Consider the following 23,044-nt stretch of genomic DNA (forward strand, 5'->3'; position numbering starts at 1 on the left):
TCAAAGTTTTGTGGCTCTTCTCACAGGTCCCATCTCAACTTGGGCAAAAACTTGGACAGACGCAGCAGGATAGGTTTCCCACTTCCCTGCCCACTGTGGGAGTGGGGCACCTGACCGTGCCCTCTGAAGACCCGGACCCCAGACCCGGTGAGCACCCTGAGGACGGTGCCCATAAGATGGAGAAGGAGCAGATGTGTTAGTGACATAATGCACTGGAGTTGTTTCTGGAGAGGAGTCAGGGGCTGTTTTCCTCCTTCCCATCGTCCCATTCCGCAGGGCTCGATGCCTGTCTCCCACCCCCTCCCCACCGAGGTATACCAGATGGTCTTGTTTGATGCCACGGAGCAGGAGCCCAGGGAGGGGGATGCCTGGACACGGGCTCCTTGCTGCCCTTCGGGATGGGCTATCCGGTGACTTGTCCAGCATGACCTGCTGGATCCTCAGCTGTGTGGGACTGTGTGACAGGAAGGTTCCATTCCAGCAACTGGACCTCCCGAATTGCATGGCCACCACTAAGTGCACGGCTAGCAGGCTACACTGGACCAAGCTGGCTTCTTTATCTTTATTTCTAAATTTATCTACGCATCTCTGCTTCTTTCTTTGGGTCCCACTGCTTCTTCATCTTCACTGGTATCCTTTGCAGTTTCATACTCAGAGCACCATCTTGAGATCTTCCAGAACATTCAGAGCCACCTCAACTTCCAAACCTGGAACTTCGGACCCTGCTATCTTCTCTGCGATCCACGGTCTGTCTTCCTACCCTGGTTTCTAGAATTATCTGTCTGTCTCTTGGATGTGAAGTTGCCTCTGAGACGAACCTGTGATTCCTCACCTCCAGGAGAAGCCAGGGGTGCCTTCTCTGGCCCTTGGCCCCTTGGACTAAATATCTTGTCACCAGGCTGATTTTCTCGTCTGCATCAGGAACAGAGCAGCTGTCTCTTCTGCCTGACTGTGCAGTCGCCAGCGGTGTCTCACCTACACGCCTGTGCACACGCATACACATGCACGTCACTTCTCCTAGCTGGAGAACCTCGCCTCCTTTTCATTCCTTGAATAGGTTATTTCCTTCTTCTCCTAATCACAAAACCCATCCCTCATCTTAATGATGCTGTTGAGAGAGATATTTATACCCTATAATTAGAACTTCATGTTCATTTTATTAATTACCTCTTCTCTGCCTGTTGATAGGAAAAATATCTGAGGCTATAAAGTATGACAGCCTCTTCTCTACTCCATGTTTTTGAAGATGATAAACCCAATCAGTAGATTGCTGGTGGGGTTACAGATGGGGGAGGTTTGCCTTCCTTCCCATATTCAGTGTGATGCCCCCTTGGGGTGTCCACTCATCTTCAGGGGCGCAGCTTCTTACCATTTGTGTCCTGGACTCAAGTCCACCTCCTAGAGCATTGCCATGGAGCACATGGCCTTCAATGCCGCCGACATGGCAAGGGCGCATTCCCCTCGTCCTTTCTTATCTAAGTTCCTAATTTAGTCCGAAGAAGTGACCAAACAGCCTTGACCTCCAGTCCCTGGGTTCTCGTCCCAAATGTACTGACACCCCCAGTCCCTGCTGTTCGTTCTTTCCTGTGTGGCAGAGAGCGGACAGCCACCATGATGGGCAGGGCGCTCTGTCCCTCTGGCAGTCATTCCCAGGAGGAATCAGGCTGGCGTCTGGCAGTGCTGGGCCTTCACAAGGAGACACCACTACTCGGCTGAACCCTCCGCGACTCCCCTGACCTGTGCCTTTTACTGTCTGTGGACGTGGGGCGCAGGTGCTCACCTCATGGGGCCCCTCCTGATCCTCGGCGTCACAGGTCCTGTTCTTGCCCAAGGAAGGGGTCCCTGCCAGGAGGTGCGTCCTCCCTTGTCTTCTCCACCGTGGTGATCAGCCCTTGACACTGATTCTTCTCCACCTCTTCAGAATGTGCACTTGCTAGATCCTCTTTTCATTTGACTCTGCATTCCACCGAGATCCCCTAGCTCTCTGGATGGGCTGCAGAGTGCACAGGTGGTCCCTACCCTTTGCTCTGCTTCAGGTAGGGTGAGAAGCACTCAGCAAGACACAATTTCAGCTCCGGCAGGTGCAGCTCCCTCGCTTCATGTTGCCCTGGGGTCCCTGGGGGCTCTCCCTGGGACTCACCTTTTGTGGCTGTCCTTGGTTCCGAGCTCAGAAACATCCCTCTCTAAGTCATTTTCTTTTCTCATTGCCCCAAGTGAACAACATCACTACTGTTCCTATCACCGAATAGCAGCACCTCTTACTAAACACTTCCCATGTCTCAGGTCCATGCTGGCCATATGTTAACTCTTTATCTTTTACAGCAAGCCTGTGAGCTGATCATTGTCATTCCCATATATCGTACGAGGAGACTGAAGTCAGGAAGGATGAGGTGATGGGACATCTGATTGCTGTTATACAGAAAGCCAGGAGTGGTCCAGGAGTGTGGCCCTCTGAGTCTGTGCTGGTTACATCAACGACGCCTTCACTTCATAGGCTGAGTGGCTGGCAGTGGCCACAAACCACCACTAACTGACCCCTGCCCAGGAGCATCCTGGAGCACCGCCAGATCGAGGTCCATCCAGTGAAGCAGTGAGGACTCGCGGCCCTGCCTTCCGGCCTCAGCTGCACGGATGATCTGGGGACTCAGATCCAGGCACTCGACAAAGTTTCTGCCTCCAGGCCTGCAGTGGCATTGATGCACATGGCCGACACTGTGTAAACACTCGCATGAAGTCCTGCGATTGCATGGGCTGCCCACAGTGGTCTTGCTCTGAGACCTAGACGGGAGTAGGGTCTGGGGAAGGTGGTGGAGCACGGGAGGCTGCGCAGGAGCCAGGTGCCTAACAGAGAGGAGCTCAGAGGGCAGTCTGTTCCTCCCTGTCAGGAGGCAGAGGGAGAGGTCAGCCGCAGGGAGCCTGGACGCCCTTTAAGAGTGCCGGCGTCAGGGGTCTTCCTTTCTTTAGCTGTGCCTGCCCCACATGAGCCCCCCAGACTCTCCTGCTCTAGGAGATCACAGGAGAACAGATGACTGCAGTGGGCAGTGAGGCGTGACCTTGACGTCAGGAGGGGCAGCGGCCTGGGGGCTAGGGGCGCTGGACCCCCAATTGAGGTGGGACCAGAAGGAACAAAGATGGGCCCTGAAGGTGAAGGCGCTGTGTGTTCGTGAGAAGGGGGCAGCAGGCCCGGCTGGAGGGCTGAGTTGAGATCACGCTCACAAGGGTGGGAAGAGGGGGCGGCTGTGGAGCACAGCAGCCAGGAGACATACTGAAGTCAACGGCTCTCCAAATGCTCCACAGGGCTCAGTCCTGGGCTGCCTGCTTGCCTCTCCCTCTAAAGACCACCTGGGCACACATGACCCCCATGTGGATATCTCTTGTCTTGAGTCCTCCGCTAAGCTCAAAATTTGCACACCTAACTGCTTATGATAAATCTGCATTTGGACACCCCGAATGTAACCTGGCAAAGCACGGCTCTTCATCTCACTGAAAGAACTGACCCCAGCCTGGCAGCCACTTCTCAACACAGGGCATGGCCATCATCACCATGTGGTCCAGCCCCAAACCCAGGCCTTCTTAGTCCCCTTGTCCCTGCAGCCCCCGTGTGCAGCCCGTGCTGTCAGTTGGTCCAACCTCCGAATGCACACATGGAGCATCTGTTTATTCCCTTCCCTTTCCTTGCTCCAGTCTGGTGGGTCACAGCGTCACAGCTCCATCGGCTCCTGGAGCCGTTGAGTTGCCTCCTGTCTCCCATTTTTCTCCACCAGTCCCTCCCCTGCCATGGAATCCCAGGGGTCTTTCAAAACCATAACTTCACACTCAGCACCCCTGCTGGCTTTCCACCCTGTTGGGGATGGAATCCGAGGTCCTTTCCGTGTGTAGTAGGCTGTGGGGACATGGTGCCCTCCATTCTCTGGCTGGTCTTCCTTCTGGTCCTTGGTCTGCGTTTCCTCTCCTTCATCCTTTCCAGGTGAGCGTCTTCTTATCACTCCTGGTCAGCCCAGGCTCATGGCTCAGAGGTCTCCCGCCTCCACTCAGCATCTGTTTCACATCCCTCTGTTTATTTTATTTGCATCACTCATTATCTGAAATCACCTTGTCCATTTACTTGTCTGAAACGTAAGCTGCATAACGAGGTAGCTCTCACCAGGTGTCCCCACCTGGCCCCCAGCTCCTAGAACAGACCCGGGCATTGGGCTGCTCACAGCTGTGCTGAGCGGAGGGATGGGCGTCTGTGTGCATTCTGGTGCGCAGCCTGCTCCTTGCAGGAACGCCCTGGTGGAGATGCTCTGTGTGAACAGGTTCTGGCTCTTTGCCTCTTATACCTTGTTCATTTAAAATTTAATCAATACCTTGTTAAAGAGAGGGTTTTTTTTTAAAAAAGGACTTTTAAAATATGAATATCCAATTCTCAGCTTGTGCTTCACAGCGGTGTTTACGGGACATTGGAATGCATTTTGCACGTCTAATCTGATTATGTGACACAGGTAGCAGTGACTCCACATCAGAAATTGAACGAAGACCAGGAGAGTAATTGATTCTGCTCGGCCCTCCCTCGGAGATCTGTCTCCCAGCTTCTCCTGTTGGAGCAACAACAGTAAATCAGGATAAATGCCATCGCTTATTGAACATTGTTTTCCCATCTCGGGAAGACTGGCCGTGATTTATTCTCTGGGCTAGTCACGTTGCGGGAGAGCGGCCGGTGAGTTCCTCATTACTCCATTGGAGGGGGATGTTCTGCTCCCCTCTGGGAGCCGCCACACAGATTTTTTTAATGTCAAACCCTACATGAAAACAGAGCACAAATCCCCATTTCTGCCCCACTGGGCTGAGGAATCTGTGGGTGACAGGGTGTAGTAAAAACACATATTTAGCCTGCTTGAAAACAAACATTATCTTGAAAGAACGAAGGTGGGAATGTCTTAAAGACACATAGACAATTACTGACTCTCGAGGACAATCTGATGGACACCATATTATTCATTGCCGAACGACAATTGAGGAAAATTCGCAGGAGGAGCAGCGGCTGTTGAATACCTCAACGAAAAATGCGATTCGGCGTCATCTGGAAGAGAAAGGAAACCGCTGGCTGGGGTGAAGAGGCAGAAGATGCGGGCTGAGCTCTCGGTCCTCAGCTCATGGCCTCCCTCCCAAACACTCATGCTCTTCTTGGAAACCAGCGTGACGTGTTTTACTATCAAATAGTTATTCTCATGTAGTTTCAGAGGCCAGAAGTTGGAAATGGTTTTGCTGGGCTAAACTGTGGTGCTGGCAGGACGGCACTCGCTCAGCCTGCAGGGACCAGTTTCTGGGCTCACAGCTCCTTCCCCCATCTCAGAGCCAGTGAGGCTTCCCCCTGTGACTCTGCTTCCTTCAGGTGGCCCTCTCCTCCGTGAGGTAAGGACACTTCACTTGAGACCCAGCCCCTCAACATGTCTTTGCTGTAAACTGTAGGTTCCAGGTTGTACGGTGGATCTCTAGACCTTATTCATCTTGCATAATTGACACTTTATACCCATTGATTAGTAACTCAATTGCCTAGTTCCCCAGCCCATGGCAACCACTATTCCACTCTCTGCTTCTATGAGTTTGACTATTTTAGATATCTCACATAAGTGGAGTCACACAGTGTTTGTCCTTCTGTGACTGGCTTACTTCACTCAGCATAAGTCCTGTAGGTTCATCCATGCTGTCACACATTGCAGGACTTCCTTCTTTTTTACGGCTGAATAATATTCCTTGTGTGTATGTGTGTGTGTGTATATACCACATTTTCTTTATCCATCCGTCCATTGATGGACATTTAGGTTGTTTCCACATCTTGGTTACTGTGAGCAGCGCTGCAATGAACATGGGAGTGCAGATATCTCCTCAAAATCCTGATTTCCATTCTTTTGGATGAATAGCAAGAAATGAGCTTACTCATCATTTGGTAGTTCAGTTTTAGTTTCTTGAGGAACCTCCACATTTAGCAGCATTTTGGATCATTTTGCATACCCACCAACGGTGCACAAGGGTTCCCTTTTCTCCACTTCTTTGCCAACACTTGTTATTCTTGTCTTTTTGATGACAGCCATTCTGAGGGGCATGAGGTGGTGTCTTCTGGCTTTGACTTGCATTCCCTATGGTGAGTGATGTGGAGCGTCCTCTCAGGCGCCTGTTGGCCATCTGGGTGCCTTCTTTGGAGACACGTTGTAGTCCTCTGCTTGCTCTTAACTCAGGTCATTTGTATTTTCCTATGGAGTTGTAGGGGTTCCTTACATATTTTTGATATTAACCCTTTATCAGATATATGATAATATTTTCTCCTAATCTGTAGGTTGTATTTTCACTTTGTTGATGGTTTCCTTCGCTGTACAAAAGCTTTGTCATCTGATGCAGTGCCGCTTGTCTATTTTTGCTTTTGGTGTCATGTCTAAGAAATCATCGCCAAGACCAATGTCACGTAGCTCTTCTCTATGTTTTCTTCTATGGATTTTATAGACTTAGCTCTTATTAACCCATTTTGAGTTGATTTTTTGTATAGAGTAAGATAAAGATCCAATTTCACTCTTTTGCATGTGGCTGTCTAGTTTCCCAGCACCATTTATGGAGGAGACTGCCCTTCCCCCACTAAGTATTCTTGGTGCCCTTGTCAAAGATCAGTTGACTGTATATGTGTGGGTTTATTTCTGAGCTCTCTATTCTGTTCCATTTGTCTATATGTCTGTCTTTATGCCAGTACCATACTGTTTTAATTACTGTAGCTTTGTAGCATATTTTGAAATCAGGAAATGTTGCATGATTTTTTAACTGGCATTCTGGGTGGATTTTTCATGAAAGCAAAACATGTCAACTTTTCCTTTGTAATTTTTTCATTTCCAACTCACAGCTTCCTTAGATAGCGAAATAAACATTTTCTAAGAGCTCCTTGGGAGAAGCTATCGAAATCATTTGGTATAAACTTATGCAAGAATGGGTAATACTGATGTACCCTTACATATTTAGAGTTGAAATAAAGATCTTATTATGGGAAATTTAGAAACTGTGCAATCTCGGATTCCCTAAGAAATAGGCGCAAACCCTTGTTCTCCAAATTTTTATTATTCTTAATCATGTACAGACTACATTGCCCCACTGGAGGATGCACCCCAATGTCATAGTTTGGTAGTGCCTAACTCTAAAGGTCAGAAAAGATGAATTTCCTAATTCATGAAACAATTTGTTAAGGTTGGGATTGCTCCCAGAGAGAACTTTCAGTTCCCAGCCAATAGCTCCTGACGAGTCATGATATGTGTAGGTGAGCACAGGTGTGCACACATGCACACTCTTCCCTCTACCTCCCCTCCTGCCCTTCTGCCCTCTCCGGTGGACACCAGCAGACCACCATTCAATCAGAACTGAAGACCTTCTCACTCTTTATGGAGGCGTTTTTCTGTAGACAGCTCTGATGTCGCCTCCCCCACCCCGAGTCCTACCTCCAGGCCAGGGCTGGGCCGCATCCAGGGTGGTCACTCATTTTCTCTCTGCTATCGCCATTGTCACCCATGCTCCCTGTGTCATATTGGCTTCCACCGTCCTGAGATGTCAGAGGGCCCAGCGGGTCCTGTGGGCCAGCTTATCCCACAATGGTGGGACGAGGGACAGAAACTGCCTGGACCTGCTCCTTTCAGCTCTTGAAAACAAGCACAAAAGCCACCAGATACACTGACAGTCACGCCAATGCTCTCAGATACAGTTTCCACTAAAACCAGAAAGGCGCAAATTTCAGTAAGAAATAGGATCATCTCTTCTTCTCTAATAACAATAATTATTAATTCCCCTCCTCCACAGTACTTTTTATAATATGCATTTGGAAGGTCTTTTTAAGACCTTGTTGTTTCATTAAGAAGCAAAGAAAAAAAATATATATAATATCAGCAACTCAAGGTTTAAAGAAAAGGGAAGGGATGTCAGCTTATCAAGAATGAAACGTGGCTTATTCTCCAACAGTCTAGTTAAAAGTTCAAAGCACATTTTTCTTATAAATAGGCAAGAGAAAAATTCAGAGAGATGGGAAAGGAAGAAATAAGATTTCAAAACGTGCGAAGATTTTAAATGGGCAACAGGGAGGCACTGAGATGCATGGAGCACGCATCAGACACACGGCCCTGGTGTGTAACACACAGTAAGACTGTTCTGGTGTCAGTCGACGGTTCCCTGGCCTCGGTACCTGTTGAGGGGTCGGGGCGGGGAGGGACTTGGTTAGTATTTAAGTAAAAGGGAAATCTTAGCTAATAGCTCACAATTGTAACTTCAGTAAAAGGATCACATTTTGCAAACTAGAACAGAAGCAACTGAACAGGGAGAGAAACAGCAAGAGCGAGAGGCCCAGGTGATGGCACTGTGGACCCCACGGCGGGTCAGGGGAGCCTGGCTTTGTTCTAAAGAGCTGGGAGGGCCCGAGCGCAGCTGGTGAGCTCTGTCTGGTTCTGCCGTTCCACGAGGACACCTTGGGCTCCAAGATGGGGAACGCTCAGGGCACCAGTTGGGAACCTTCACACAAGCCGAGGCTCCAATGCACAGTCCAGGCTGACAGCAAAGCCCGGAGGATTCTGTGTTGGTTGCTGATGCTGTCCCAGAGCACGCAAGACTTGCTTACTTCCCTGCCTGAAGAGGAGCAGAAGGATGTGCGCATGCTGGAAAGCAGAATGTTAGGAGCCATTAAAAAACGTGTGTGCACGTGTGTATGTATATGCATCTGTGTATGTGTGTGATTATTTGTATATGTGTGTGCATACAGATGTATGTATGTATGTGTGTGTGTCTGTGTGTGAGTGTATACGTATAAAACTCTCTCCGTGTCAGCACTGAAAGTCCCCCATCCTGGGAACCAGCCCCAGGGAGGCTGGCGTGGCTGGTGACCCCATGGCAAACGCACACTGTTCATCAGCGAGCCCCAGTAGGAGGGTCCCAGGACGCCCAGCAGACACCCCGGCAGCCAGACGGCCTTAATTCTAGACAGCGACAGGGCCCTGAGCTGCTTGGGCTTCTCTTCGAGAGACCCCCCCCCCCCCAACCCACATCCCAGGCCCCCTCCCCACTACCCCAGCTGCAGAGCTGACTGTGGGGGCTTAGGACTGAGCCCTGAGGGCCCAACAGCAGGAAGATGGGTCTTTGAAGCCACATCTTACATTTTAAAAATTGGTGTGTATTTTGCAATCTGCTCTACAACATAATAATCTATGCACATTTTAATATGTCTATGCATGTTTTAGTATGAAAATAACTTTACCCCAAATCTTTGTGTTAAGTCAATGTTTCTGTCCTCGGTTGTTGTTTGTTGGCACAGCACCAGTACCAGGGTCAGTGCGTCATTTAGAGGATTCCAAGTTCAAGGGCAGGACTTGGCCTGTGGCTACACCCAAACCCCAATGACACTGGCCAATCCATCAGAGTTTAGCGTCAGCAGTGCCAGCCACTGAGCAGGGGGAGCACTGGAAATAGTCGCTTGACGATAAATGCGAACCTGCAGCCGAGTTCCAGAGTGTGCAAGCCAGCATTTCACGGGCTCTGAAATGGCTACGAATCCCTAGAAAAAGGAACAGGTGCTCCTGGCTCCCGGTGGGGTCTCTGCTCTAGACAGCTTCCCGAGCGGAGTTCAGCAACAAGAAACTTCATCGGAGGGGTTCAGATTCACTTTCTGAATCCATTTCCTCTGCCTGCAGGAGGTGAGTGCTATTTCTGTTTCAATCCTGACGATGCGCCCGAACGTCCAATCTGTGCGCCCGGGACTGCAGGCTCACGAGTCACTTGGCGGCTCGGCAGGCATTCTGGTCATGCCTTCTCTCCCGCTGCCAGCCCCTCGCCAGCCCTCGGACCTGCACTTAGCTGGTGGGGGGCCGCAGATCCTGTCGGCTGATGGGCTGGACCCAGGCCAGCCAGCCTCAAGGACTCGCAGCCTCTCCTCTCTTCTCCTTCCCAAGACAGACAGGCGTGTGCGGGGCCTGCGGGCGTGCGGCGAGAGGAGGTGCTTGAGAATAACAGACAGATGAACGTTTGTGGAACAGCAGCTATTTCAGGCACTGTGCTACATCCCTAATTTCTCACTATTTTAGTAATTCTTCCTGTCAATTCTGGTAAATAAGCATCATGAGTCTCATGTTTGACAGAAAAAATACTCCCTACAGTCAGAAAGGTCAAGAAATTTGCCCAAGGTCAGATAGCTTTTAAGTGGGACTTAGATTTGAACCAGACAAACCCGCTTCAGAGCCACTCGTTCTGGCTCTCGTCACACCATCTCCACACGCTGAGGACGTCTGGCTTCCAGGAGGAAACCACACAGCTGTCTTCAGCTGCTGGTGGGGCTGCTGGCTGGGGGCGCTCTGCAGACGGGCTGAAACCATCCATCCTCGGGAATGAGTCACGGCTTTGGGGTGTTGTAGGCTGAATTGTGTCCCCCCAAATCCATATGCTGAAGTCCTGCCCCTCAGGACCTCAGAATGTGACTGCCTTTGGAGACAGGGCCTTTAAAGAAGTGACAAAGGTAACATGAGGTTGTGCGGGTGGGCCCTGATCCAATCTGACTAGTGTCCTTATGACAAGAGGAGAGGAGGACACACACACACGAGAGGGACAGCCACGTGAGGACACGGAGAAGACGGCTGTCTGCAAGGAGAGAGGCCTCAGGAGGAACCGAGTCCCAACCAGCCTGCTGTTTGAGGCCCCACAGTGGGGACACTGCGGAGCCCCCGCAGCGTTCTCAAGCTCAGAGGGGCTTCAGACTCCTGAGGCTTCCCTCCTTTGCTCACTTCACCTGTGCCGTCCCGGGGAACAAACGCCCTGCCCAGGCGGACACAGAGGCAGCCGCAGTCACCTTGGCTTCTTCACGTGCAGAGCGGGTGACACTGTCAGGGGTTCAGTCTCTCAGGAACCTTCCAAGCTTTCAGCGTTTCCATGGGGTTGAGAAATAACTTCTGGGTCAGGCATGCTGTCTCTGAGGGTTCTGACGGTACTGGGCGGCCACAGGGGCAGGCGGGGCTGCTGAGGTGGGTGTGAGCCTCACAGCACAGACTTCCACCAGCTTCTCACGGAGCAAACTCAGCCCGGCGGGGAGAGCCGTCTTCCTGGGATCCCACGGAAGGAACCCAGTGGCATCAGTGGGTATTGGAAGTTGAGTGGACTTGAGGTGGGGAGTTCTCCATTCACATTAAACCACAAAAGCTTTCTTGGCCCGTTCAGGAAGCTAGAGAATTGCCCCTTATCTGGGTCAGAGTCTCCACAGGCGTCGCATCTCTCCAGCGAAGCCATCCTCACAGCCCCCTCAGCCCCACGCACCACCAGACCTCAGGATCCCGGGTCTCAAAGCCACTCCTCCCCACCTCCCAGGGGTGGGCATCCTCTGGGCTCTTCCTCTTGCTGGACTGTTGTCCTGCCCCCAGCGGCCACTCCTGACCGCCCTGCATCGCCAGCAGGCCTTTATCCCAGACTCCACGTCCCCCTCGGATCTAATCCACAGCCCAGTGTAACGTGTCCGAGCCCGACTCCTGATGTCCCCACCTGCCCCCACAGTTCCCATTTCCAGAATCTTCTTTGCTTGTTGAGGCCCCAGACTTAGGGCTGGGAGAAGTGGAGCCCCCTCCAGGTCACTCTCCCTCGGTGGGACGCTTGGAGATCTGCGCCCCTCTCTTCTTGACCCCACATGCCTGGGTAAGTGCCCCTGACTGGTGGTCTGTCCTGACCCTCAGTTCTGCAGAAAAAGGGGGTCCTTTTAAGGGCAAAATACCATTTGCCCACAGACTGCAAGTCTTCGTAAGCCTGGTTCCTGTCTCGAGAACCACTGACTCCCAGCAGAGGATGTGCCTCCAGGAGCTCCCGTTCTGCAGTTCAGAGCGCTGGAGTATTTTTAACACCAGTCACACAGGAGAGTCGGATGGCTGCAGAGCCCCTGGGGAATCCAGAGGGGCCAGGAGAGACCCCTGGGCCAGCAAAGCAGCCCTCGGATCGCAGCTCTGTTGTCAGAGCCGAGCCCACACAACACTCAAGCTCTCAGGAGAGGACCGCCAGCCCCCCGGGCCCCCCGAGTGTGGCAGAGGCTCCCTCCAGCCAGCCCACCCTGGGTGCCCAGACCCGCAGGAAGCAGACACACGTGGAGGTTTTATGGCTAAGGATGCAAACATAATGTGTCCCCCAACTTCTCAACCTACTCACTAGGTCTTTCTGCTGTTTCCACCAGCAGACAAAAGGCAGCTCTATTCGCCCCAAGCCCCAGCCACAAGCTGTGCTTCTTGATGGAGAAGGACCAAGACCTGGGGCCCCTTCCTCCGGCTCCTGGGGGGTGAGTAATGCCCTTCCTAAGGGGTCACATAATCTGCAAGGACAGCCCTGCAGAGGGTGGGGCGCCCAGCAGGGCCAGGAGTCCCGAATTCCAGAGCCTTCTTTAATCACAAGGATAAAGAACACAGGATTAATGAGCAGCTGACTGAAATTATCTGGAATTTTTCCTAATTGTGAGAAGAAAGAAATTGCCAGAGGGGACTGGGGAACTACGCAGTGGCTGAGAAGCTGGCCATCAGAAGAATGAAAAGATGACGGCAGTCCACTCTGGCCCTCCGCCTTTCATTACCCAGTGTTGCCCTGAGATAACCAGGTATTCTGCCAATTTCCACTTAATTTATAGCAAGGGAGGGCTGTAATTTCACGCATCTGACCCACAACAGGATAAAGGCAGGGGTTCACGCAAGCAGAGCCTGACCTCATGGAGAGGGACCACTCTTCTCCCCGTGGTGGTTTCCATCTGGAGCCAGCATAGTGCAAGCTGGGGTCTTAGCGGAAACCCAGCCCCTCCCTCCCAAATCCAGCAAACCTCATCTTCGGCTCAGAAGTCACAGATTCCTGTTCACTTTCCACCCTCCTCCTGGCTAATTATTTGAATTGGGCCCCCTCCCTCCCCATAAACTTCTGTAATTTTAAAAAGAGATAACTGGGTGATTGACGGGCGATGGAGGAAAAATGACAGCAGCGTTTACAGGGTGTCAGCTACGTACTGGGCACCTCACTGAAAACCTTACTACATTACATCATCCCTCCAGAACCAAAATGAGCAAAACCCTGTAAACACACATTTTAGCAACCTGAGTCATCCCGGAGATGGCAGTGACCCGTCCCAGTCACTCGCTGGCTGGTAAGAAGTGTAACTGCACTGAGAGCCCGCCGATGGGCTCCAGGACCTGAGCCCCTCCAGCCTCGCTCCTGCGGTGGGGGAACATGTCCATCAAGGCGGGAACTCGGGGGGTGAGAGCTCGGGGGCCAGGAACGCGGGGGGCAGAGGAGACGGGGAGGGGCATGAACGCAAAGCAGAGGACAGACCAGGGTCCGACAGCAGGTCCAGGCGACAGCATGTGAGATTTGAACAATTTGTTAAATTTTAAAGCTCAGTAGACGAAATCTGGTGAGCCCACTTTTACAGAAAAGAAAGTCCAGTTGTTTAGGAAAAAGACCAAGGGAAACCCCCGGGAGTACGGGCGGCAGGTCACAGGCGATTTCAATCGTCTTCTTACGGCATTTTCGAAACCCTGGGAGGATCACCCGCCACTTTTCCTTAAACGGCACTATGGCTCAGGACCACAGAGGGAGGGACGGCGAGGATGGCCAGGATGCCGAGGAAGTGGGAGAGGAGCCGGGAAGGGGCTGTCCACGTGCAACCTCTGGGGCACCCCACTCGCTGTCTCTGGCTGGTGAAGGGCTTGCTCACGGGCACCAGCTGCTGGGCCTCCTGGAGTGGTCAGCCAGGCACATGCCGCACAGCGTTTCTGTAGCACCGACGCCTGGTTTTATTTCATTTTTTTAAGGAAAATCTCAGCCAATGTGAAGGCAACCCACCAAGGGATGTTTTCCGCGGGAGCTCGGAGGCTGGTGGTTACCAGTGAGGGCGGCTGCAGGGGGATCCTGAATACAGGCACAGGAGGCAGAGGCCTGGGTTGAGCCCCTGGTCAGGGGGCCCTCAGGGAGGTCTCTTCCTCGTCTGGGGAATGGGCAGGCCTTCCCTTCTTTGAGCCATGTGGAGACGAGTGGAGATGGTGCTGCCACAGCATGTGGTGAGGGCATGTGGAGACGGCCGCCAGGGTTAGTCTCGGGGCCTCCTGCTGACCCCCGTGGGGTCGGTGCCACCAGGACTGGAGAGTGAGACCCAGGTTTGGGGGCTCAGCTGGAGGGTGCCTGTGCCGTTAGCTGAGCTGATGGGCAGAGGTTGTCTGAAAGCCCGCGATGGGAGCGCTTCTGCCCTGTCGCGGGCGGTGTGGCTGTCCCGGGAGCAGGACCCTCCCAGACGCCCCACCTCTCGGCCCGGGAGGTCCTCGGCGGGCTGGTCTCAGGCTGGCCTCTCGTCCACTAGCGCCCGCTGGGTAGGATCTGGAACCACGCAGCACTGAGTTTCCTTCTATTTCTGTCTAGTTGCTCATGGCAACCTGAGATGCGTCAACTAACAGCGAGAGATTACAAAGATGCTGCAAGCAGACCTGCAGAAGGTCCCCGGCCGGCAGGAAAGCCACCACTGATTCAGAGGGTGATCTGGAGACACAGGGACCATTCTTCGGCCACTTGGGAATGTCCAGAGAACCAGAGACCTCCCATGGCCACCCTGCAGGAGGCCTCGCCCAGGAGAAGTTTTGGTACAGACGGTCAGGAAGGCAGGGGGAGCTGGGGAGAAGGAGAAAGGGTGCCTGCCCATGCCGCCCTGGGCAGAGACAGTGGGCAGGCCCAGGAGGAGACCACTGAATTTGCAAAATGAAAAATATGCACAGATTTGTAGCTGAGTCTTGGATACGCCGGGTCCTAGCTCCACTCTGGGAGCCTGGAACAAACTACTTGACTCAAAGTGCCTTCTTTTTCCCTCATACCAAACCCGATAATGAGGATCATTGGAGGAAGAACACCACCACCTCATTGGAGGCGCCCCTCCCTGCTCCTTCCAGGGCTTTCACAGCCCGCCTTCACGGCATTCTAGGACTGTCCACTCCCCTCCTTACTGCACAGCTGCGGACACTTGCGTGACCTCCTCACATGCAAGTCAAGCGCAGAGCTTGAAGCTCACAAGACAAGCAGGGCTCTGCCCCACTTCACGTGACGGGGCCTCAGACAGGAGGGCGGGGCTCTCGAATATTCCACAGCTCCAAAGGCTTCACATCCCACTGCCTCCCAAAGCCACTGTCAGGCCGCAAACTTCATTTTAGCCTCCGACTTCTTTGGCCGCCTCTCACAACATGACGTGTGAGATTGTCTCGCCAACTGTGAGTCAGCACACACGATCAGCCGACACGTGTCCACAGAGAGATTAGGTCCCAGCTCACTGCTCCAAGTGCCATAAACAGGAAGCGGGACACAGTCATGCAGAGCAACCGGCTTGGTATCAGAAGACCCTCCAGGTCGGGGGAGGCTCTGGGTTGAGGTGGGACGTGGGCGAGGCAGTGACCAGGAGCAGGAGGCCTGACTTGGATGTTGTCACAGCTCTGCCCCAACAGCTCCTGGAGGCTATCAGACTGCGTCCATCTCAACAAGACTTCGCCCCCCTCAGAAGACGTTGAATCCCTAACCCCCAGGGCCAGTGGATGTGACCTGATTTGGGAACAGGGTCTTTGTAGATGATCAAGTTAAGATGAGGTCATCAGGGTGGGCCCTAATCCAGCATCATGAGTGTCACTATAAAACAAAAAGGGGAAACTGACCAAGACAGGCACATCCAGAGGGGACAGGATGTGAAGACACCTATGCGTCCAGGACTGTCTGAGGCCACCAGAAGCTGGGAGGCCTGGAAGGATGCTCCATCCCAGGGACCAGCCCCACCCACACACTGATCTCAGAATTGCAGCCTCAGAACTGGGAGACGTCAGCTTCTACTGTCTCGGCCCCCCAGTGAGACTCTGTCATGGCAGCCCCAGGACTCTAGCACAGTGGGTCAGGCTAGCCTTCCGCCAAGTAGCTGTGACCAGGGCCTACTCAGGGAGTGATTCTGGGCCTCATTTTCTCTGTATTTTAAAATAAAAGTCATTGAGGATACTAATTAGGATTTCTGAGAATGCCATGAGAGGTCAGAAGTGCAGATAAAATGTGCCCTTTATTACAATGTGGGGACACAGGAAGCACAGCCTGAGCTCACTGGGTACAGGCTGGGCTGCTGTGCACAAGTGTATCACCAAGCAGAGCTGTGAGCGAGCTTCGCTGTGCACTAACCTGGCCCCAATCATTGTCCTGCTTCAGAGGGAACCCGATGGCCACACTTGTCCCAGGCCTGGTGCTGGGATGTCCTGTTTCCTCTGCTCCAGATCTTCCCACGGTTCACCCTCCCATCCATGCATGTAAGAATGCACACTCTCATTCATGCACGCACGAAATGCACTCTTGCTCATGTGTGCAAGAACACACACTCTCATTCATGCACGTATGAACATGCTTGCTCATGCATGCAAGAACATGCACTCTCATTCATGCACGTATGAACATGCACTCATGCTCACGTGTGCAAGAATGCACACTCCCATTCATGTATGTATGAACACACGCTCTTGCTCATGGGTGCAAGAACATGCACTTTCATTCATGCACGTATGAATATGCTTGCTCATGCATGCAAGAACATGCACTCTCATTCATGCACATGTGAACACACTCTTGCTCATGCATGTAGGAACACACACTCTCATTCATGCACATATGAACACACATTCTTGCTCTTGCATGCAGGAACACACACTCTCATTCATGCACCTATGAACACACTCTTGCTCATGCATGTAAGAACTTGCACTCATTCATGCACCTATGAGCACACATTCTTGCTCATGTGTGCCAGAACGCACACTCTTGTCTGTGTCTGTATGAACGTGCACTTGTTCCTTCATGAGTCTTGCTCATGGTGGCAGCCTGAGAGGATGTAAGCAGAATTCCAAGAAAAGAATCCCAGAGACATGCAGCACCGGCAGGCCTGGTCCTACTCCCCAACGTGGGCTCTTGCAGGACCAGCCACTCACACAGCATCTGCCTCCTTCCTGGGCCACAGCTGCCTTGTGCAGATGCCTCATGCAGACTCGCTGCCACTGGTGAATGTCAGCCCGCAGAGCATGAGCAGAGGCCATGTGCTGCCTGCAGCCCCGTCAGTACCATCTTCCAAGCACATTTCTCGCCCTGACTGGAGCTCTGGGGGACAAGTGGGCCTGGAAGCCAGAGGCCGGCAGAGTCTGTGTCAGCCTGGACCTTGGAAAGACCCCCAGTCAACCAGATTTTCTTGGAGCAAGAGATCAATGTTTATGGGCTGAGTCACGACAATCTTGGGGATGTCTCCTGTGGCAGCCAGGTTCTCTCCACTACTCTGCCTCTCTGCATGAAGCTACCTGCTGATGCCCGGCCTGGACTTGCTCTGGGAGGAGAGAGTGGGGCCGGGGTGGATTTGACGCCGTGTCCTTGGGGCGGCACTCTGCATCGCTTGCTCCTCTACCTCCTTTCCCATCAACACAGGATTCAGATAGCCTACAGAATTTCCCTTCTCTCTTCCCGCCTCCCTTTCTCTTTTCTCAGGAATGTCCTGTCTCAGGTAAGAGCTGGAGATAGCAGGGTGGGAGTGTGACGGGGGCAAACCTCCAGGACATCCCAAAAGGCCTGCTGGCCACCAGGCTCTGCTTGACCCCAGGCAGTTGATGGACACCCCCTGAGCCCTGCGGGCATCCAATGCGGTCACGCAGAGCAGTGCTGGTGGACCTGGCACATGAGGTCCTTGGGATACACCAAGCTCCCTCTTCCTTCCCAGGTTGCTGACGCATCACACAGACAGGTCTGATTCAGTTCACCCTTCACATAAAACTCCTCCCCATGTTTGCAGGAGAGAAGACCATGCATGTTTTGGGTCTCCTTTCATCCCTGCATTTTGCTTGGTGCACCTGCAGTAGTTGTGTCTAAATAAGAGAGGGCGCTATGCGCCCCCAAACGAGGAACGATGCAGCAAAAAGGCAGCAACCAGCTCCCCTCTTCTCCCTTTGCCTCCTGCAGGGAAACAGGGGAGCTGACGGGGTCTGAGGAAGGGATGGGGGGCATGTGGTAGCAAGACGAAATAAGTGTCAGCATGGTAGTGTGGTCTCAGGAGCCGGCCCACAGTGTCCCCATGGCTCCGTTCCTCCCAACAGATCAGGACAGTGTTGTGGTCTCAGGAGCCGGCCCACAGTGCTCCCATGGCCCCGTTCCTCCCAGCGGATCGGGACGGTGGTGTGGTCTCAGGAGCCGGCCCACAGTGCTCCCACGGCCCCGTTCCTCCCAGCAGATCGGGACGGTGGTGTGGTCTCAGGAGCCGGCCCACAGTGCTCCCACGGCCCCATTCCTCCCAGCAGATCGGGACGGTGGTGTGGTCTCAGGACCCGGCCCACAGTGCTCCCCCGGCCCCATTCCTCCCAGCAGATCGGGACGGTGGTGTGGTCTCAGGAGCCGGCCTACAGTGCTCCCCACGGCCCCATTCCTCCCAGCAGATCCTCTTCACTGAAGACAGCCAAAGACCAAGCAGCTCCTTCTCTGCCTCAGAGAACAGAGAGGAGAACGTACTGGGTAACACTGCTGACAAGGGACACTCCAGCCCTCACAGACCAACGTCAGGAGCTGGTTCCTGTCAGGTTGCAAACGAGGCCAGAAGGGGAGTCTGGAGCCCCTGCAGCAGGGGTGTGGGCATGCATGTGTGTTTCTGTGTCTGTGTGTGGGGTGTGTGTAGTATGTGTGTTTGCATGTGTGGTATGTCTGTGTTGGTGTGTGGTGTGTGTATAGTGTGTGTGTCTGTGTGTGTGGTGTGTTAGTGTGTTTGAATGTGTGTAGTGTGTGTTTGCATGTGTGTGTGTCTGTGTGTAGAGCATATGTTTGCACATGTGGTGTGTGTGTCTGTGTTTGGTGTGCATATAGTGTGTGTTTGCATGTGTGGTGTGTGTGCAGCGTGTGTCTCTGTGTGTAGTGTGTGTTTGCGTGTGTGGTGTGTGTATCTGTGTGTGGTGTATGTTTGCATGTGTGGTGTGTGTCTGTGTGTGGCCTGTGTGTAGTGTGTGTTTACATGTGTGGCGTGTATGTGGTGTGTGTGTTTCCATGTGTGGTGTGTCCGTGTCTGTGGGTTCAGATCTATTGATCATGTGCCGAGGACCCGATGGGTGCCTGGCGCTGTGGAGCTGCTGGGGCACAGGACAGAGCCTGCAGTCCCGTGGTGGAGAGAAGTGAGCAGGACGTCTATGAAACGGGCCACATGACACACGAGGCTGAGGGGCTGTGGAGGGGTGTGGGCTGGGGCAGCGGGAAGCACAGCCTCGCACCATCCGGGGCTCCAAGACACTCCTCAGAGGGGCTGGTTCCACAAGGAGAACCAGGAGGAAGCTGGAGGGACTGCAGGTGGGGCCGATCTGAGAAAGCGCTGCCGGGAAACAGCTTCCAGAAGGGCAGCCTAAGTGGGTGGACGGGGCTGAGTGACACGGGAAGGTCCCAGGCTTGAGTCCCTGGGGCTCTAACCCAGGATAATTTCCTCATCTGTAGGATGAAGCGAATAGTAGCATTTACCCTGCAGCATCATCGGGAAGGCTCAATGTTAATTCTAGTGAGAAACGTGAAACATCACAAAATGCTTTTATGATTACTTACTTAACTCATTAAATGTGTGCTGGGTACCAGGGTGACTCAGCCACAAACGGGAGGAGGCTCCTGCCTTGCTTTAAGCTGCTCAGACCCCCCGTCCCTGAGGCTGAGCCCGCGGGCGCCATCAGTGCCTCCTCGTTTCAGAAGACAGAGCTGCGACCCGTGTCCCCATGGGGCTCTCCGTCCCCGGGGCTGGAGGCTGGATGGCCCCCTCTGGGTGGTCTGGGTGGGGATGCTGGTTGCCGGCCTGGGTCAGCTCTGTGGGCTGTGAGAACCGGGTCGGGCACCTCTCCTGGTGCTCCATCAGTCCGGGATGAGGGCTGCCCCTCAGAGTTGACTTTGGCTCCGGCTGTCTGTCTCTCTGAGGGGCGAGTCCCTCTGCGGCAGGGAGAGCTGCTTCTGTCTGGGCTTAGGGACAAGCCATGCCCAGTGTCCCCATAGCACAGCCCTGGTGCCTCTGGGGTCAGCGGGTGGAGTCTTTGGTGTAAGAGATGAGGTTTCACCGGCTCCAGGTAACCAGTTCCGTCTGCCTGGCGCTCAGCCCATCTGTCAGCGTCAGCTATGACGCCTGGTTGCGGGCCCAGCTCAGGACTTAGGACGGGCTCTGCATGGGGAGGAAGGTGACAAGGAACCCCTGAAGGGCTTGCACCTCACAAAGACAAACTGCAGCGGCCGAGGCACACCCTTCCCACTTTTTTTGGCAGCACAGATGCAGAGGGAAGGAGGTGGCATTCCACCTGTGACCTGTGACCTGGACAGATGGGCTCTCCTCGCCACACCCCATCACCTACCTACCCAACACCAGCCCCATACACACACACACACACACACACACACTCACAATGCACACGTGCACACACATCCCACGCACATGTGCACACACATGCACACACACCCTGACCTGGAGCTGGGTCAGCACAGAGGGAACTATGAGGCTGTCTGTGGAGGCCCAGTGGGAGCCGTAGACTATAAATTGCTGTGTGCTTGAGGTTTCCAGAATCCATGGGAATCATCTTGGGGTTATTCCTTATTCTACATATGATGCCAGGAAAGGTGAAAACAGAAGAACTTGGGTTAACAACCTCATGCAGAGGGAATAAGTATCAGATTTGGGAATCACTTTTCTGTTTCTCAGGGCTGCAGACAAAGGGAAAGCAGTGGACTTGTTGAGTACCCACACGCACGGGACTTTACACGTGTGGTCCCACCTGAGCCTCACAGCACTGCAGGAGATGGGAAAACAAGCTCAGAAACACCTGAGACCATGAGGCTGGTGAGGGAGGATCCAGGAGTGGACAGTGCAGCCCCACAGCCTCAGCACTAAGCTGAGCTGAGGTGGAGGAAGGTGACCCACCAGGGAATGGCGCTCTCCTCCCTGGTGAAAACCAGGATCATCACACACACGGAGAAAACATTATGAATTCAACTTCCAACTTTAGATGTGTGAGTTTGAGAGTCCTATAAGATGCCCCAAGTAGAGCTATAGTCTGGAGTTCTGGGAAGAGCTCAGAGACATAAATTCAGGGAAAATCCAACATACAGATGCCATTGGAAGTATAGGAACAAATGAGCTCCAGGAACAAAAGGGGCCCCTGGCTGTGGCAGCATGAAAGGCACGGGCAGTTTGGGGGGTATGGTGAGATCAGAACCCACAGGGAGGTGGGTGAGCCTGTATGTGTGGCCAGGAAAACGGGCAGCAGGTGGGGGAGAGGACAGAGGTGAACACCAGGAGGAACGCAAAAGGCAAGAGGCCAGGGAGCCCCATGGTTGTTGAGGTCACAGAGAATGATGACAGCTGTTGTGGCAAAGACCACTGTGAGAGATCTGCCTTAGAAAGCTAACACCATGCCTAACAAGGGTGAGAGATATCTAGCCAGAGAGCTTGATTAAAGGAGTGAGGACTTTTACAAGAGCAAAGGGGGAAAACCCACTGGGAATCCTTATCCCTTCTGTTCATGCACCCATCAACCTAACTCCCATCCATCCATCCATGCATCCATCCATCCACCTGTCCACGCACCCATCCATCTGTCCATCCATGCATCCATCCATCCACTTGTCCATGCATCCATCCACCTGTCCCTGTATCCATCCACCTGACCATGCATCCATCCACCTGTCCATCCACGCATCCATCCATTCATCCACCTGTCCATGCATCCATCCATCTATCCATCCACCTGTCCATCCATCCATCCACCTGTCCATCCATGCATTCATCTATCCATCCATCCATCCATCCACCTGTCCACTCATCCATCCATCTATTACCCATTCATCATCCATCCATCCACCTGTCTACCCATCCACCTTCCCATCCACCCATCCATCCACCCATTCATCAAAACTTCTATTGAGAACCTATGTTGTACAAAAAAACCAGAGCTAATATTTATCTAAAATACTTAATAAAACCTAAAAAACCCTTATGAATACCTAAAATATAGAAGTGTGGCATTTGGGTTTTCGTGTTCTGCCTCGGTGTGTGTTCATGTCATCTCGTGCTGTTTGTTCAGGAGTCTTGAGAGCTGGGGTCCCAGTCGTGGACGGAGGAGGAGAGAGAGGATGCAACATGCACTCGGGCTCAGGGCCATCTGGTGGCACTGTGGGGCCGGAAGGTCCCTGGCACTTTCCACAGTGCCCGAGGGAGGGGCTCAGACCTGTACGGAGGCAGAGGGCCTGCAACCCACCAGCAGGCACAGTGTCGAGCATTCACTCCACATCCCTCCCCCGAGGAGGTTACACATCCACGACTCGGGCAGCTATGGAACGCGCTGCGCCCCAGGGAGCGGGCTGGCATGTTCAGGAGTCTCATCTGTTGGCTGCGAGGGCTCTGTGCCAGGCACCAGGTGCCACGGCTTGAGGACAGTCCCAAGGGCTCACCCCTGACATTCTGGAACCCGGGACCCAGGAGCTGGCCGGCCCTGCACTCACCAGACAACGCTGCTTTGGTTTTGGGATCACTGCTGTCTCACAGTCATTTTCAGGGGATCAGGGCCTTCTCTGAGCTGCCCTTTTTGATTTTGAATTTTGCAAAAGGTTAGACTAGAGAAACTGCCCTGAGCATTGGGGTGGTGGATGCGGGTGAGCAGAGGGAGGCGTCCTCGAGCAGCCCCGTGGAGGGCTAGTTTGCCACACCAAGTAGGTGGACATGCAGACCTCCCACACTCCAGCACCCTAGAGGAGCTGCTCCGGAGTCCTGCACCTCAGTTTCCCCAGCTGTAAAACTCCTGAAGCAAATGCACTCAGTTGCCAGGTACTGAGACTCCAGGTAGTGTATTCCTGGGTCCCCAACCCACAAACTCCCCATGCCAGCTGACGTCCTGAGCACACCCAGCTCTGCAGGTAGGGGAAGTGCAGGCAGCGTGGTGGACTCAAGACCCCGGGTGCCAGGGGAGAGCCAGAAATGCCAGGCGATGCCCAAGGTGCAGCGAGATGGGTAGAGGGA

General features: G+C 53.4%; 1 protein-coding gene across 1 annotated transcript in view; it reads right to left on the reverse strand.

The window, feature by feature from the left end:
* Nucleotides 1–23,044, reverse strand: part of PTPRN2 (protein tyrosine phosphatase receptor type N2) — a 738,567-nt gene that overhangs the window by 220,433 nt on the left and 495,090 nt on the right. The gene's annotated exons all lie outside the window — the stretch shown is intronic.

The sequence above is a fragment of the Equus quagga genome, chromosome 8 (assembly GCF_021613505.1).
Source record: "Equus quagga isolate Etosha38 chromosome 8, UCLA_HA_Equagga_1.0, whole genome shotgun sequence".
NCBI classification, from domain to species: Eukaryota; Metazoa; Chordata; class Mammalia; order Perissodactyla; family Equidae; genus Equus; species Equus quagga.